Here is a 15,330-nt window from a genome sequence, read left to right on the forward strand (position 1 = left end):
CAACTGTATGTAGGCAATAAACAGGTTTTCCCACTTAATTGCTCCCTTTGACTGATTTCAGTTTCAAAGATGCTTTGCCCCAGGCCTTTTCCCTGGATTACATCTGAGAGTAATCAACAGGACCTCTGAACCTGAAATCTGTCTACATGGGTGCAACCCTTGAGCAGGCTGCCTCTAGAGATGGAGGGAAGACGCCCAGAAGCACCCCTGTGGATGGTGGGGAGGCCTGAGTGGCTGCAGCAGTAGAGGGTGCAGCTTCACGTGGGAGCCCCCTATCTGTGGGGCTTCCAATTGGGGAGCCCCTACTGGGGAACTGGTCTAGGGTAAAGCACCTCCTAGAGGGGTGGGGCCTGCCCCAGAATTGGGGGAGGGGGGGACACCAGAAGCTTCAGAATTAGCCCTCTTTGAGATAGAAGACTGCTTAGAGGCCCTGAGCGGCCCTGTAGCAGCTGGGATTGTGGGATGCCTTTTCCCCAAGAGAGGGTTATAGAGGAGAGAGAGAGACTTCATCAGGAGAGAGAGACAAACTTCAGCATCACTTGGAGGAGCTGGGATGCTCTTAAGAAAGAGAGACAGTTACTGAGAACACAGGTTGCACTCCTGGAAAATACATTAGTAGCAAGGCAGCTGGAGAATCCATGTTGCAGGAGGCCATGGGGGAGGTGCAGGAAAGAGCCATACCTTGAGCCCTAGAAATGGTGGAGATGTTGGGAGAGGATTGGGGGTGTGGCCAAGGGCTGCTCTGTAGCCGAGATCAACGCCCCAGGCACCAGCCTCTCCTGTATTAAAGGCCCGCCAGTTGTAATTAAGAAAATAAAAATACAATCACCATGGGCTCCTCAGGGGGAGGAGCCACTCACTCCCCGGGTTGTGGAGCACTCCATGCTTCACCCCTATACCCAGAATGAGCTGGTGGACATGAGCATCCAGTTTCGACAGAAGCCACCAGAACCTCTGCCTATGTGGCTTTTGCATCTCTTGGATATGGGGGTAGAAAACATTGTCATGGTGGGCTCTGATATGGGTAGACTGGCTTCCCTGACAATTCATCCCTCCCTCCAGCAGTGGTTGCAAAGTGCCCATCACACTTCAGGGAATCAGGTGTTTCTGGATTGGCTGACAGCAGCCATCAGGGCAGTTTGGCCTAATCAGGGTGATTTACCATACTTACCCACTAGCTGGAAGATGTATGCTGAGCTCCAGCAGTTGTTACAGGAGCTGGGCATGAAAAATATCATCCATAATATGAACCCCCAGGGTCCTGATGAGGAGCTGTTCACCATAGGAATGAGAAATCTGGTGCTCCATACAGCTCCCCCATCTCTGTTTGGGTGGACTGTGAATAGCACCAACGTTCAGAGACCTGGTTTGTCTGTAAAATTCTTGGGGGTTGTCTGCTCAGGTAAAACTAAAGTTATTCCTAAAGCAGTCATACACAAGGTCCAGGCTTTCCCTACCCCTACCACTGTGGCAGTATTACAAGAGTTTTTGTGTCTTTTGGGCTACTGAAGACTGTTTACCCCGCACTTGCCACAAATTCTGAAGCCCTTATACCAGTTGGTATGAAAGGGCATCAGGTGGGACTGGGATGAGATGTGCAGCTGCTTTTACTGCTGCTAAGCAAGCAGTCAAGGCCACACAGGCCTTGAGTGTAATGGATTCACCAAGTTCTTGTGAGCTAGAGGTTCATGTAACTGAAGATGGTTATGGATGGGGCCTTTGGCAGCAGCTTGAACAGACACAACAACCTATTGGATTCTGGGCACAACTATGGAAAGAAAGAAGCAGAGGTCTGGTACATCTTGATAGAGAAGCAACTGGCTGCTGGGTACCATGCCTTCCTGGCTATGGAGCCCATCACTGGAACAGCTCTGACCAAGGTAATAACCACCTATCCCATCACAAGGTGAGTGCAAGGTGGGTGCAAGACAGGACCCAAAGGCCATGGAGAGGCATGGCACAGATGCCTACACAGACACCAAATGGGGGACATATTTACAGCAGCATAGTGCCCTCTCTACTAGCCCCTTAAGTAGAGAAGTCCATCGCTTAGTGGGGATAGTGACATATACCAGTGGAAAACAAGAAGAACTTGCTTTTGAGCTACTGGTAGCCAAGAGTCCTTATCAGGAGGGAAAGGACCCTATACCTAAAGATGTTTGGTATATAGATGTCTCCAGTCATAGGAAGCCCCCAAAGTGGAGGGCTGTGGCTTTCCATCCTAAGACTGAGACAATATGAATGGAGGATGGAGAAGAGAAGAGTAGCCAATGGGCTGAGTTGTGGGCAGCAGAGCTCATGATCACCCAGGAGCCCTCTCCTATAGTTGTCTGTACTGAGAGTTGGGTTGTCTATTAGGGCTTGACCCTGTGGCTACCAACACAATACCACACCAACTGGGTGGCTGGTCACTGACCCCTTTGGGAGCAAGAGTTGTGGCAAGACATATGGGCCTCTGGCCAGACTAAGACTGTTACAGTCATGTGATTGGCCATTTGCCTTTGGCATCCCCAGGGAATGATGAAGCAAACACATTGGCCCAGGTGCATTGGCTAGAAGGAAAGCCTGCCTCTGATGTGGCCCAATGGTTACATTAGTGTTTGTTGTACATGGGACAAAAGAAAATGTGGGCTATAGCCATCAATGGGGTTTGCCATTGACCTTTGAAGAGGTCAGCAGAGCCCAGAAGGAGTGCCTTGTGTGCTCTAAGAGGTACTTACACCGAGTCCCGCAGCAACATGGGATAATAGTAAAGGGGCCGATACCCCTTGTCAGGTGGCAGATAGACTATAATGTGCCTCTGCCCATATCAGAAGGATATTGGTATGCCATTACTTGTGTGGACACAGTTACTGGTTTGTTCATTGCTTTTCCTGCACATCGTGCAGATCACCAAATGACCAAAAGGTCTCTAGAGCATCTCTTTGCAGCCTACAGCTGACTGCAGGTGACTGAGAGTGATCAAGGCACCCACTTTATTGGACATGTATTTCAAGAATGGGTGCAACAATTAGGAATAAAATGGAAGCCTGCAAACACCAACAACACCCAGCATCAGCACTACGCAGGTCCAACCCAAAGGCTGGCAGTGGGATGAGCTCAAAATTGTCCTTGCTTCTTTGGGACAGTCACTCTAGATAGAAAATTCAGCGTGAGATTGTCTGACAGGCTTGAATTCAGGTTGCGTCCTAGTAGCCAAGGGTCAAAAAATTCCAGCCTTTACAGTTTGCACAGTTGGAGATGGAACCCCCAGCTCCTACTGGACTCATCAAACAGAAGGTCCCACAAAATACAAATGTTCCCCCACAGATGGTGCTCTTTTGTGACAGTGGTTTATATACTTTGCACCTTCACAGAATACTTCAGGAGGCTAACAACAAAAGGCACAGATTCAATGGGTGTGTGGAAACAAAGGAAAGGAAATTACAAACTATGGAACAAGTCCAGAAAGGCCTTAGGAGATCCTGGGAGAGGTGTGCTAGAAAGAGAAAGGAAGAAAGTGTTTCCTATGGTTTCTGTTACTCTTTTCTCTCACATCTTTCTTCCCATGTTTCTCTCTCCCTCTCTCCCTATGCATTTTCTTTCATTCCCAACAGTGTGAAAAGTATAAAGAGGCACTCCCAGCCCATGCGGCTTCTGGAGCTTGTTTGCCCATCTGCCTGGATCAGTTTTCTTGAGGTTTATATATAAACGACTGCTAGTCTACAATGTTGAAAATTCTGACAGTACTAAAAGCAAAAGCCTCCAAAATCTCACCAAGATATGATGAATGACTGACTGAGTTCAAGTGTTGTGGTAGGAATGAGCCTAGCCTGAGTCATCAAAAAACTTGTTTTCTGGTCCAAGGTTTTGCCTCTTAGAGATGAGATTACTAAAGGATGCCCCCCTAACTTCTCTCTTGGTGCTCCAAGTGGCTAGAGTGACAAAAGACTATATATGAAAGTTGGGGTGCTTCTGGACAACCAAATGGATTCATTCATCTATTCATTCATCAATTTATTCACTGAGAACTTACTACTATCTGATAAGCATAGTGAATAAAACACAGGCTACTACTTCAAGAAGTTTATATCCTCATAGTTTATTTAAAGTTTGAACAGAAACTCAAATGCCTTCAGCAGCCAGAAAGACAACAGAGCCTGTGAAGCAGCTATTTGTCTGTCAGTACTGAGCGCTGGAAATTGATTCAGGCTCTCACCAAACGCAGGTCCAACCCAAAGGTATTCAGTCTATTTTTTTAAAAAGACATATATGTAAGTAAGTAATTAAAATACAGGATACTGCATACAGTGAAGTGTGTACAAATTAATACAGAATATTATGTGATTTATTCTGCCCAGTCCAGTAATAAGGGTGTAGAAGAAAGTTTCCAAGAGAAGATAGTGTCTGAAGGTTTGAAAGAACAGTAGGAAACTCCCAGGCAAATAAGTGGGAGAAGGGCATCTAAGGCAAAGTGAAGATCATGTGCAAAAGCATGTAGGACCGAAACATGCACTGTGTGATGGGATCTAGAAGATGTGTGAAGTGATGAAATCCAGATGGAAGGAAGAAATGAGATGAGAGGACAAGGAACAATCAATGGAGGTCCTGTTACTACTAATAACAGGCAAGTGGGAAACAACAGAGGGGATTCAAACAGGGAACTGAGAGGACCTGGAAACAGCTGCATGGATAGATTAGAGAAGCGTAAACTGGAAGGAAGAGAGCTAGTAGAAGGATGGCAACAGGTGAGATGATGAGGCTCTGAGTGAAACAGTTGTAGAGACAGACAGGTGCTAATCTAAGGACTATCAAAGAAGTAAGGCTAAGAAAATGTAGTGATTTAACAGAACACATCTGTGAATTAGCTTAGTGCACTGCCATTGAACGAGATTTATGAGAATCAGGGAGGTAGGAAGAGAAGGATAGTGCACACACATAAAAATCAACAGAGGAGACAATTTTAAGCAGAGACAGATGTCAATAGTATGAAATATTATAGAAAGATCAGGTAAGTTAGAGGCAGAAACACGTTTGTTTAGGTTTGGCATTTGCAAGGCATTTAAACATTTTGGTAAAAGCCAGTTTAATGAATGGTGAGGTTACCCCAAAACAATATATCTCAGAAAAGGCACAGATAAGTAGAGGCCACAGGGAAGAGGGTCACTGTCCCTGTATGATAGACGCAGGAAGGAAAAGATGAAAAGGCCTGATTTGATGACTCGTGTTTTGGCACTCACACATACATTCCTCCTCCTTCTAGTGATAACCTTTATTTTTCTTCAGAGAAAACTCCTCAATCCCTCAGAATCTACTTGGTTGGAGATGGTGTTTTGCCAATGGCTTTCAGCCTCAGGCAGGTTCACTGTGCATATAATGTAACCAAAGAAACGACAGTAGAATGTTCTTGGGGTGAAAAGGTTATACCCAACTTTATTTCCACAGTGGCAGGTCAGTCACTAAAATCCTGTCCACTCAGAGCAAGTCTGCATGCAGCAAGCCAGTGTCTGCCTCTGGGCCCAGTCCTTGTCCTCTGCTCTGCTCTCCTGCATCCTCACAGCCATAACACCACGTCAAGCAGAGTGCTGGGCAGGGCTCTTTATATAGAGTCAATAACAATGCATTGCTCACAGGTGTGTAGTGAGCTAGCCATCCAGGGCCAGGTGAGAATCCTGGCCACAGGAACCTTCATTTAATCCACAAATGAACATTCCCTAACCACCATATGGACACATGACCCAGGCCTAGTCAGTCAAAGGATTCCATTTCCTTGGCTATAGCAATTGATTCACTGATGAGCCTATAACCCAAACCAGACCATGGAGACACAATCCTTTGCTGTTTTTTTACATTTGATTTGGTATGAGTTGTTTTTTTGGTGGTTTTTTCTTAGAGCTTTTGGGTTCCCTTACAAGTGAATTACTACACTTGTAGGATTTAAGCCTGGAGATGCTAGAGACTAGCAGAAGCAGAAGACAGGCCTAGGAACAAGGCCAACACAGAGGAAAGTAGAACTGAGAGATGGATGGAGAACAGAGGAGGTGAGAAGAGAGAAATACAAGATTCTGATAATATTATTTGAGCCCCTGAAGCTAGCCATACTCCTACATTTAAGTAAACTGAGCCAATAGATCTTACTTTTACTTAAGCCATTTAAAATGGTTTTCTATCTCTTCTAACCTGAAGAACCCTGTTTGAAAAAGCAGGTGGAAAGCTATTGGAAGCAAACCAGTCCCAGGGCAGCCTTGCCTCAGGCCAGCTCTGATCACAGATCTCAAGCTGGCCTCATCCTCCACTCTTACTCAGTCAACTAGTAGTTTAGGAGCCTTAGCCATCCAACTCCTCCAGGGTACTGATTCACCAAGGAAAAGTTGTGAGGAACCTTGCAGAATCTCAGCAGCCTGGCCCTGAGCCAGGACCGTACTGTTGCTGATTGATCAAGGTTTCTGGGAACCAGCTGTGAAAAAGAGAAATAAATTACAATTCCTAGAATTTTCCCCAAACCCCTGCCACTCTGCATTTCAAGCAGATACTAGGGCTTCTATGCAGTTCTGCTGTGCTCGACTCCAGGAGCACCAAACATACTGAAGTTACAGGAACAACAGTGTAGATAAAATGAAGGTCCCTGTGGCCAGGATTCTCACCTGGCCCTGGTTGGCTAGCTCACTACACATGTGTGGGCAATATGTCATTATTGACTCTATATAAAGAGCCCTGCCCAATGCTGGGTGGCATGGTGGCACAGCTGCAAGACTGCAGGAGAGCAGAGCAGAAGCTGGAGTGGTGGCAGCGCTGAGGATGAGGACTGGGATGGCTGTGCAGACAGAGAGGCCCAGAGGACAGCTGTGCAGGCAGAGGGGCCCAGAGGCAGAGACCGGCTTGCTGCATGCAGACTTGCTCTGAGTGGACAGGATTTTAGTGACTGACCTGCCATTGTGGAAATAAAATTGGGAATAATCCTTTCACCCAAGAACATTCTACTGTCATTTCTTTGGTCACACTGAACCCATAGTGAACTTGTCCAGGGCTGAAACCCACTGACAAGACAAACACCCCTCTGGAGCTGTGCCCTGTTCAACCTGCACAATCATATGCAATGATTCTGGCAGACCCTCCCTAATTAACTAATTAACGTTAGCATCCCTGGACCCTACAGGACAGTAAGACTTTGCAACTCTGTGAACTATAGAGCAAGGTGAGAAGAAAAGAAGCCATTTGCAACAGCTCAGTCAGCCAGAAGCTTTAGAGTTTCAGTTCTTCAGCAATGAGCCGGCTGAGTTGCCTGTGTGAAACCACCTGTCCTAGTCCTCGGAGCTAAGTGTTGGGCAGGATTCCTGGCCAACGTTAATGCAACATTCCGTCTAATCTGAGTCCCCAGTCATACATTCTCTTTCCCACAGGGACTGTTAAGCAACACTGAAAAAAATAGCTGTTCCTCAAGCATGCACCTGGATTTTTGGCAAAAGTGTTGAGACCATTTATAGGAAATAAAAACCTAGTAGACCTAATTTAAACGTGGAGCAGAGTCAAGTCTTAGGCCTTATTTAAACCCTCAGAATTCCACAGTGCCCCTTTCTCCTCCAGATACGGGACACAGTGAAAACAGGTTCAGACAGCTTCCTCATATGCAAGTTCTAACAAGAATTGCCCCAAATCTTTCCAAGATGTGGTACTGAGTCTACCTTTCATGATACGAACAGTGTGTCTGATGAAGCCTAGCTACAAGCTTCATCATCTGTTCCATGTGTGCAGGATAGAGACATTGTCTGTAGTTCTCCAAAGCAGAGCAGGGTCTCAACGACCAAGCAATCAATCCTAAACCTCAATTAGGGCAGCATTCTGATAAGAATGGTATACATTTTCCCCCACTAAGAAAAATTTTAAATTCTTTTCCTTCTGTCTGCTGTGAAGCTGCAAAATATTAAGAAATCATTTTCTCCTTAACTGTATCCACTACAGACAGTTTATTTGCACTCTTGGGTACATTAGATTGGAGGGTTTTGTTTTTTTTTTTTGTTTTTTTTGTTTTTTTTTTTTTAATTAATGGACTTTATTTTTTGGACAGTTTTAGGTTTGTGGAAACATTGAGCAGTCGGTACAGAGTTCCCATAAACTCCTGATCCCCAGTTTTAACAAGTAGTAACATTTTGCAATTATATGGTATATTTGTTACAGTTGATGAGCCAATAATGATACATTATTAACCCAAGTCCATAGTTTACATTAAGGTTTGTTTTTGTGTTGTTTATTTTGTGAATTTTTAGACTGTATTTTTTTTTTTGAGAGGGCATCTCTCATATTTATTGATCAAATGGTTGTTAACAACAATAAAATTCAGTATAGGGGGGTCAACGCTCAATGTACAATCATTAATCCATCTTAAGCCTAATTCTCATCAGTCTCCAATCTTCTGAAGCATAACGAACAAGTTCTTACATGGTGAACGAATTCTTACATAGTGAATAAACTCTTACATGGTGAACAGTACAAGGGCATTCATCACAGAAACTTTCGGTTTTGATCATGCAATATGACCTATAAACAATCAGGTCAAATATGAATATTCGTTTGATTTTTGTACTTGATTTATATGTTGATCCCACATTTCTCCTATTATTATTATTATTTTTATTTTTAATAAAATGCTGAAGTGGTAGGTAGATGCAAGATAAAGGTAGAAAACATAGTTTAGTGCTGTAAGAAGGCAAATGTAGATGATCAGATGATCAGGTGTGTGCCTATGGACTAAGTATTAATCCAGGCTAGACAAGGGCAGCAAGACATCCACGGATGCAGAAGATTTCTCTCAAAGCAGGGGGGGTGAGGTTCTGAGCCTCACCTCTGTTGATCCCCAAATTCTCACCTGATGGCCCCCCTGCGACTGTGCCTGTCTTAGGTTGTTCCTCCCTTGAGGAATCTTACCTGTCTCTGGCTAACCAGTCATCTTCCAGGGCCATACAGGGAAATGTAAAGTTGGTAAGTGAGAGAGAAGCCATATTGTTTGCAAAGGTTAGCTTTTTACTTCTTTGCAGATGTATGCCCTGTGACTTCTATGCCCAGCACTTGTCTCGAGGTATCTTTACCTCCTGGAGGAATTATGATACTCGGTAAATTCGATATGAGGCACGAATTCTATTTAAGGGTTGTAATTAGGAAGGAAGAAGAAAAGCTATAGATGTAGCATATGAAGGTAACATGGGAGGATTGATTATTTCTTTGACATATCTTCTTGTAGAGTACCTTAAGTATGTATGGGTTTTAAACTACTAACTAATTTGCACACACATATTAACATAATAGGAATACGGTGACATAAACAAAGCAAATCTATAATTACCATCCATCTCCAGTGAAGCCAAGAAAACCATTTAGGCACCCTAGGTATTTGTGAAAATTTATCTATAATATGATGGATATTGTCCAACTGTACTTGAACCATCAGACAAATTAAAGCAGCCCATTTCTGGGATCTGTTCACATCCCATATGTTCTTTTAACCATAGATAGTCTATAGTCATGAGATTTTGGAGTGCTACAACTTGCACCCCTCCCAACTCCTGGTTGAGTTCCAACAGTACAGATCCGGTCAAATTCGTTGTCTCACTGTATGCACATGCCAGCCTAGACATCTCCCTCCTCATTCCTATGGCAAGTCCAGGAGACGGTGGGCTGGATGCAGCCACAACCGCAGCATCGTCCGGATCCCTGTGGAGGCTTTTTGATGATCATCCCCCGGCACAAGTCCTCCAGAGAGTGCTGATGCCGGAAGCTCCTCCTCATATCGTATCTTAGTTCATTTTCTGGGTATCCAAGCTAGGCCTTGATCTTCTGCATAGAAACAAACAGACCCTTTGCCCACACTTTGACATGCCCTCTATACCACTGTGCAGAACTCATTGGAGGTCAGCACACAGTAACTGCTTTTTTTTTTTTTTTTTTTAATTAAGAGAAAGGAATATTATCAGAAAAGAGTACCTCCATAGCTGATCATCTGACACCCTTTAAGTGATCAACATTAAGGATATTTAAAGCATGCATTGATCTTTGATTTACCAATAGTTTTATCCTGTTAAGGAGTAATCCCCCTTTTCTTTCTTTCTTTCTTTTTTTTTTTTTTTTTAATTTTTAATCTACACTTACATGAAGAATACTATGTTTACTATGCTCTCCCCTATATCAGGTCCCCCCTAACAACCACATTACGGTTACTGTCCCTCAGCTTAGCAAAATGTTGTAGAGTCACTACTTGTCCTCTCTGTGTTGTGCAGCCCACCCTCCCCTTTCTCCCTTCCCCCATGCATGATAATCTTAATACCCCCTTTCTTCTTCCCCCCCCTTATCCCTCCCTGCCCACCCATCCTCCCCAGTTCCTTTCCCTTTGGTACCTGTTAGTCCATTTTTGGGTTCTGTAATTCTGCTGCTGTTTTGTTCCTTCAGTTTTTCCTTTGTTCCTATACTCCTCAGATGAGTGAAATCATTTGGTATTTCTCTTTCTCCGCTTGGCTTATTTCACAGAGCATAATACTCTCCAGCTCCATCCATGTTGCTGCAAATGGTTGGATTTTTCCACTTCTTATGGCTGAGTAGTATTCCATTGTGTATATGTACCACATCTTCTTTATCCATTCATCTACCGATGGACATTTAGGTTGCTTCCAATTCTTGGCTATTGTAAATAGTGCTGCGATAAACATAGGAGTGCATCTGTCTTTCTCAAACTGGGATGCTGCGTTCTTAGGGTAAATTCCTAGGAGTGGAATTCCTGGGTCAAATGGTAGGTCTGTTTTGAGCATTTTGATGCACCTCCATACTGCTTTCCACAATGGTTGAACTAATTTACATTCCCACCAGCAGTGTAGGAGGGTTCCCCTTTCTCCACAGCCTCGCCAACATTTGTTGTTGTTTGTCTTTTGGATGGCAGCTATCCTTACTGGTGTGAGGTGATACCTCATTGTAGTTTTAATTTGCATTTCTCTGATAATTAGCGATGTGGAGCATCTTTTCATGTGTCTCTTGGCCATCTGTATTTCTTTTTTGGAGAACTGTCTGTTCAGTTCCTCTGCCCATTTTTTAATTGGGTTATTTGTTTTTTGTTTGTTGAGGCGTGTGAGCTCTTTATATATTCTGGACGTCAAGCCTTTATCGGATCTGTCATTTTCAAATATATTCTCCCATACTGTAGGGTTCCTTTTTGTTCTATTGATGGTGTCTTTCGCTGTACAGAAGCTTTTCAGCTTGATGTAGTCCCACTTGCTCATTTTTGCTGTTGTTTTCCTTGCCCGGGGAGATATGTTCAAGAAGAGATCACTCATGTTTATGTCTAAGAGGTTTTTGCCTATGTTTTTTTCCAAGAGTTTAATGGTTTCATGACTTACATTCAGGTCTTTGATCCATTTTGAGTTTACCTTTGTATATGGGGTTAGACAATGGTCCAGTTTCATTCTCCTACATGTAGCTGTCCAGTTTTGCTAGCACCATCTGTTGAAGAGACTGTCATTTTGCCATTGTATGTCCATGGCTCCTTTATCAAATATTAATTGACCATATATGTTTGGGTTAATTTCTGGGGTCTCTAATCTGTTCCACTGGTCTGTGGCTCTGTTCTTGTGCCAGTACCAAATTGTCTTGATTACTATGGCTTTGTAGTAGAGCTTGAAGTTGGGGAGTGAGATCCCCCCTACTTTATTCTTCTTTTTCAGGATTGCTTTGGCTATTCGGGGTCTTTGGTGTTTCCATATGAATTTTTGAATTATTTGTTCCAATTCATTGAAGAATGTTGGTGGTAATTTGAGAGGGATTGCATCAAATCTGTATATTGCTTTGGGCAGGATGGCCATTTTGACGATATTAATTCTTCCTAGCCATGAGCATGGGATGAGTTTCCATTTAATAGTGTCCCCTTTAATTTCTCTTAAGAGTGACTTGTAGTTTTCAGAGTATAAGTCTTTCACTTCTTTGGTTAGGTTTATTCCTAGGTATTTTATTCTTTTTGATGCAATGGTGAATGGAATTGTTTTCCTGATTTCTCTTTCTATTGATTCATTGTTAGTGTATAGGAAAGCTACAGATTTCTGTGTGTTAATTTTGTATCCTGCAACTTTGCTGTATTCCGATATCAGTTCTAGTAGTTTTGGAGTGGAATCTTTAGGGTTTTTTATGTACAGTATCATATCATCTGCAAATAGTGACAGTTTAACTTCTTTACCAATCTGGATTCCTTGTATTTCTTTGTTTTGTCTGATTGCCGTGGCTAGGACCTCCAGTACTATGTTAAATAACAGTGGGGAGAGTGGGCATCCCTGTCTGGTTCCCGATCTCAGAGGAAATGCTTTCAGCTTCTCGCTGTTCAGTATAATGCTGGCTGTGGGTTTATCATATATGGCCTTTATTATGTTGAGGTACTTGCCTTCTATTCCCATTTTGCTGAGAGTTTTTATCATGAATGGATGTTGAATTTTGTCAAATGCTTTTTCAGCATCTATGGAGATGATCATGTGGTTTTTGTCTTTCTTTTTGTTGATGTGGTGGATGATGTTGATGGATTTTCGAATATTGTACCATCCTTGCATCCCTGGGATGAACCCCACTTGGTCATGGTGTATGATCCTTTTGATATACTGTTGAATTCTGTTTGCTAATATTTTATTGAGTATTTTTGCATCTACATTCATCAGGGATATTGGTCTGTAATTTTCTTTTTTGGTGAGGTCTTTGCCTGGTTTTGGTATTAGGGTGATGTTGGCCTCATAGAATGAGTTTGGGAGTATTCCCTCTTCTTCTGTTTTGTGGAACACTTTAAGGAGAATGGGTATTATGTCTTCTCTGTGTGTCTGATAAAATTCCAAGGTAAATCCGTCCGGCCCTGGGGTTTTGTTCTTGGGTAGTTTTTTGATTACTGTTTCAATTTCTTTGCTTGTAATTGGTTTGTTTAACTTTTGTGTTTCTTCCTTGGTCAGTCTTGGGAGGTTGTATTTTTCTAGGAAGTTGTCCATTTCTTCTAGGTTTTCCAGCTTGTTGGCATATAGGTTTTCATAGTAGTCTTTAATAATTCTTTGTATTTCTGTGGAGTCTGTCGTGATTTTTCCATTCTCATTTTTGATTATGTTGATTTGTGTTGACTCTCTTTTTCTCTTAATAAGTTGGGCTAGAGGCTTATCTATTTTGTTTATTTTCTCAAAGAACCAGCTCTTGGTTTCGTTGATTTTTGCTATTGTTTTATTCTTCTCAATTTTGTTTATTTCTTCTCTGATCTTTATTATGTCCCTCCTTCTGCTGACTTTAGGCCTCCTTTGTTCTTCTTTTTCCAGTTTTAATAATTGTGATGTTAGACTATTCATTTGGGATTGTTCTTCCTTCTTCAAGTGTGCCTGGATTGCTATATACTTTCCTCTTAAGACTGCTTTCGCTGCATCCCACAGAAGTTGGGGCTTAGTGTTGTTGTTGTCATTTGTTTCTATATATTCCTTGATCTCTATTTTGATTTGTTCATTGATCCATTGATTATTTAGTAGCATGTTGTTAAGCCTCCATGTGTTTGTGAGCCTTTTTGTTTTCTTTGTAGAATTTATTTCTACTTTCATACCTTTGTGGTCTGAAAAATTGGTTGGTAGAATTTCAATATTTTGGAATTTACTGAGGCTCTTTTTGTGAGCTAGTATGTGGTCTATTCTGGAGAATGTTCCATGTGCACTTGAGAAGAATGTATATCCTGTTGCTTTTGGATGTAGAGTTCTATAGATGTCTATTAGGTCCATCTGTTCTAGTGTGTTGTTCAGTGCCTGTGTGTCTTTACTTATTTTCTGCCCGGTGGATCTATCCTTTGGGGTGAGTGGTGTGTTGAAGTCTCCTACAATGAATGCATTGCAGTCTATTTCCCTCTTTAGTTCTGTTAGTATTTGCTTCACATATGCTGGTGCTCCTGTATTGGGTGCATATATATTTAGAATGGTTATATCCTCTTGTAGGACTGAGCCCTTTATCATTATGTAGTGGCCTTCTTTATCTCTTGTTACTTTCTTTGTTTTGAAGTCTATTTTGTCTGATATTAGTACTGCAACCCCTGCTTTCTTCTCACTGTTGTTTGCCTGAAATATGTTTTTCCATCCCTTGACTTTTAGTGTATGCTTATCTTTGGGTTTAAGGTGAGTTTCTTGTAAGCAGCATATAGATGGGTCTTGCTTTTTTATCCATTCTATTACTCTATGTCTTTTAATTGGTGCATTAAGTCCATTTACATTTAGGGTGACTATTGAGAGATATGTACTTATTGCCATTTCAGGCTTTAGATTCGTGGTTACCAAAGTTTCAAGGTTAGCTTCTTTAGTATCTTACTGCCTAACTTAGCTCGCTTATTGAGCTGTTATATACACTGTCTGGAGATTCTTTTCTTCTCTCCCTTCTTATTCCTCCTCCTCCATTCTTCATATGTTGTGTGTTTTGTTCTGTGCTCTTTTTAGGGGTGCTCCCATCTAGAGCAGTCCCTGTAGGATGCCCTGTAGAGGTGGTTTGTGGGAAGCAAATTCCCTCAGCTTTTGCTTGTCTGGGAATTGTTTAATCCCACCATCATATTTAAATGATAGTCGTGCTGGATACAGTATCCTTGGTTCAAGGCCCTTCTGTTTCATTGCATTAAGTATATCATGCCATTCTCTTCTGGCCTGTAGGGTTTCTGTTGAGAAGTCTGATGTTAGCCTGATTGGTTTTCCTTTATAGGTGACCTTTTTCTCTCTAGCTGCCTTTAAAACTCTTTCCTTGTCCTTGATCTTGCCATTTTAATTACTATGTGTCTTGGTGTTGTCCTCCTTGGATCCTTTCTGTTGGGGGTTCTGTATAATTCCATGGTCTGTTCGATTATTTCCTCCCCCAGTTTGGGGAAGTTTTCAGCAATTATTTCTTCAAAGACACTTTCTATCCCTTTTCCTCTTTCTTCCTCTTCTGGTATCCCTATAATACGAATGTTATTCCTTTTGTATTGGTCACATATTTCTCTTAGTGTTGTTTCATTCCTGGAGATCCTTTTATCTCTCTCTATGTCAGCTTCTATACGTTCCTGTTCTCTGGCTTCTATTCCTTCAATGGCCTCTTGCATCTTATCCATTCTGCTTATAAATCCTTCCAGGGGTTGTTTCACTTCTGTGATCTCTTTCCTGACATCTGTGATCTCCTTCCGGACTTCATCCCACTGCTCTTGCATTTTTCTCTGCATCTCATCCCATTGCTCTTGCATTTTTCTCTGCATCTCTGTCAGCATGTTCATGATTTTTATTTTGAATTCTTTTTCAGGAGGACTAGTTAGGTCTGTCTCCTTCTCAGGTGTTGTCTCTGTGATCTTTGTCTGCCTGTAGTTTTGCC

The 15,330-nt window shown here is 42.4% G+C and overlaps 1 long non-coding RNA gene across 3 annotated transcripts in view; it reads right to left on the bottom strand.

The window, feature by feature from the left end:
- Nucleotides 1-15,330, bottom strand: part of LOC118969190 (uncharacterized) — a 115,114-nt gene that overhangs the window by 37,800 nt on the left and 61,984 nt on the right. The gene's annotated exons all lie outside the window — the stretch shown is intronic.

Source organism: Manis javanica, chromosome 7 (genome assembly GCF_040802235.1).
Source record: "Manis javanica isolate MJ-LG chromosome 7, MJ_LKY, whole genome shotgun sequence".
In the NCBI taxonomy this organism is placed as follows: Eukaryota; Metazoa; Chordata; class Mammalia; order Pholidota; family Manidae; genus Manis; species Manis javanica.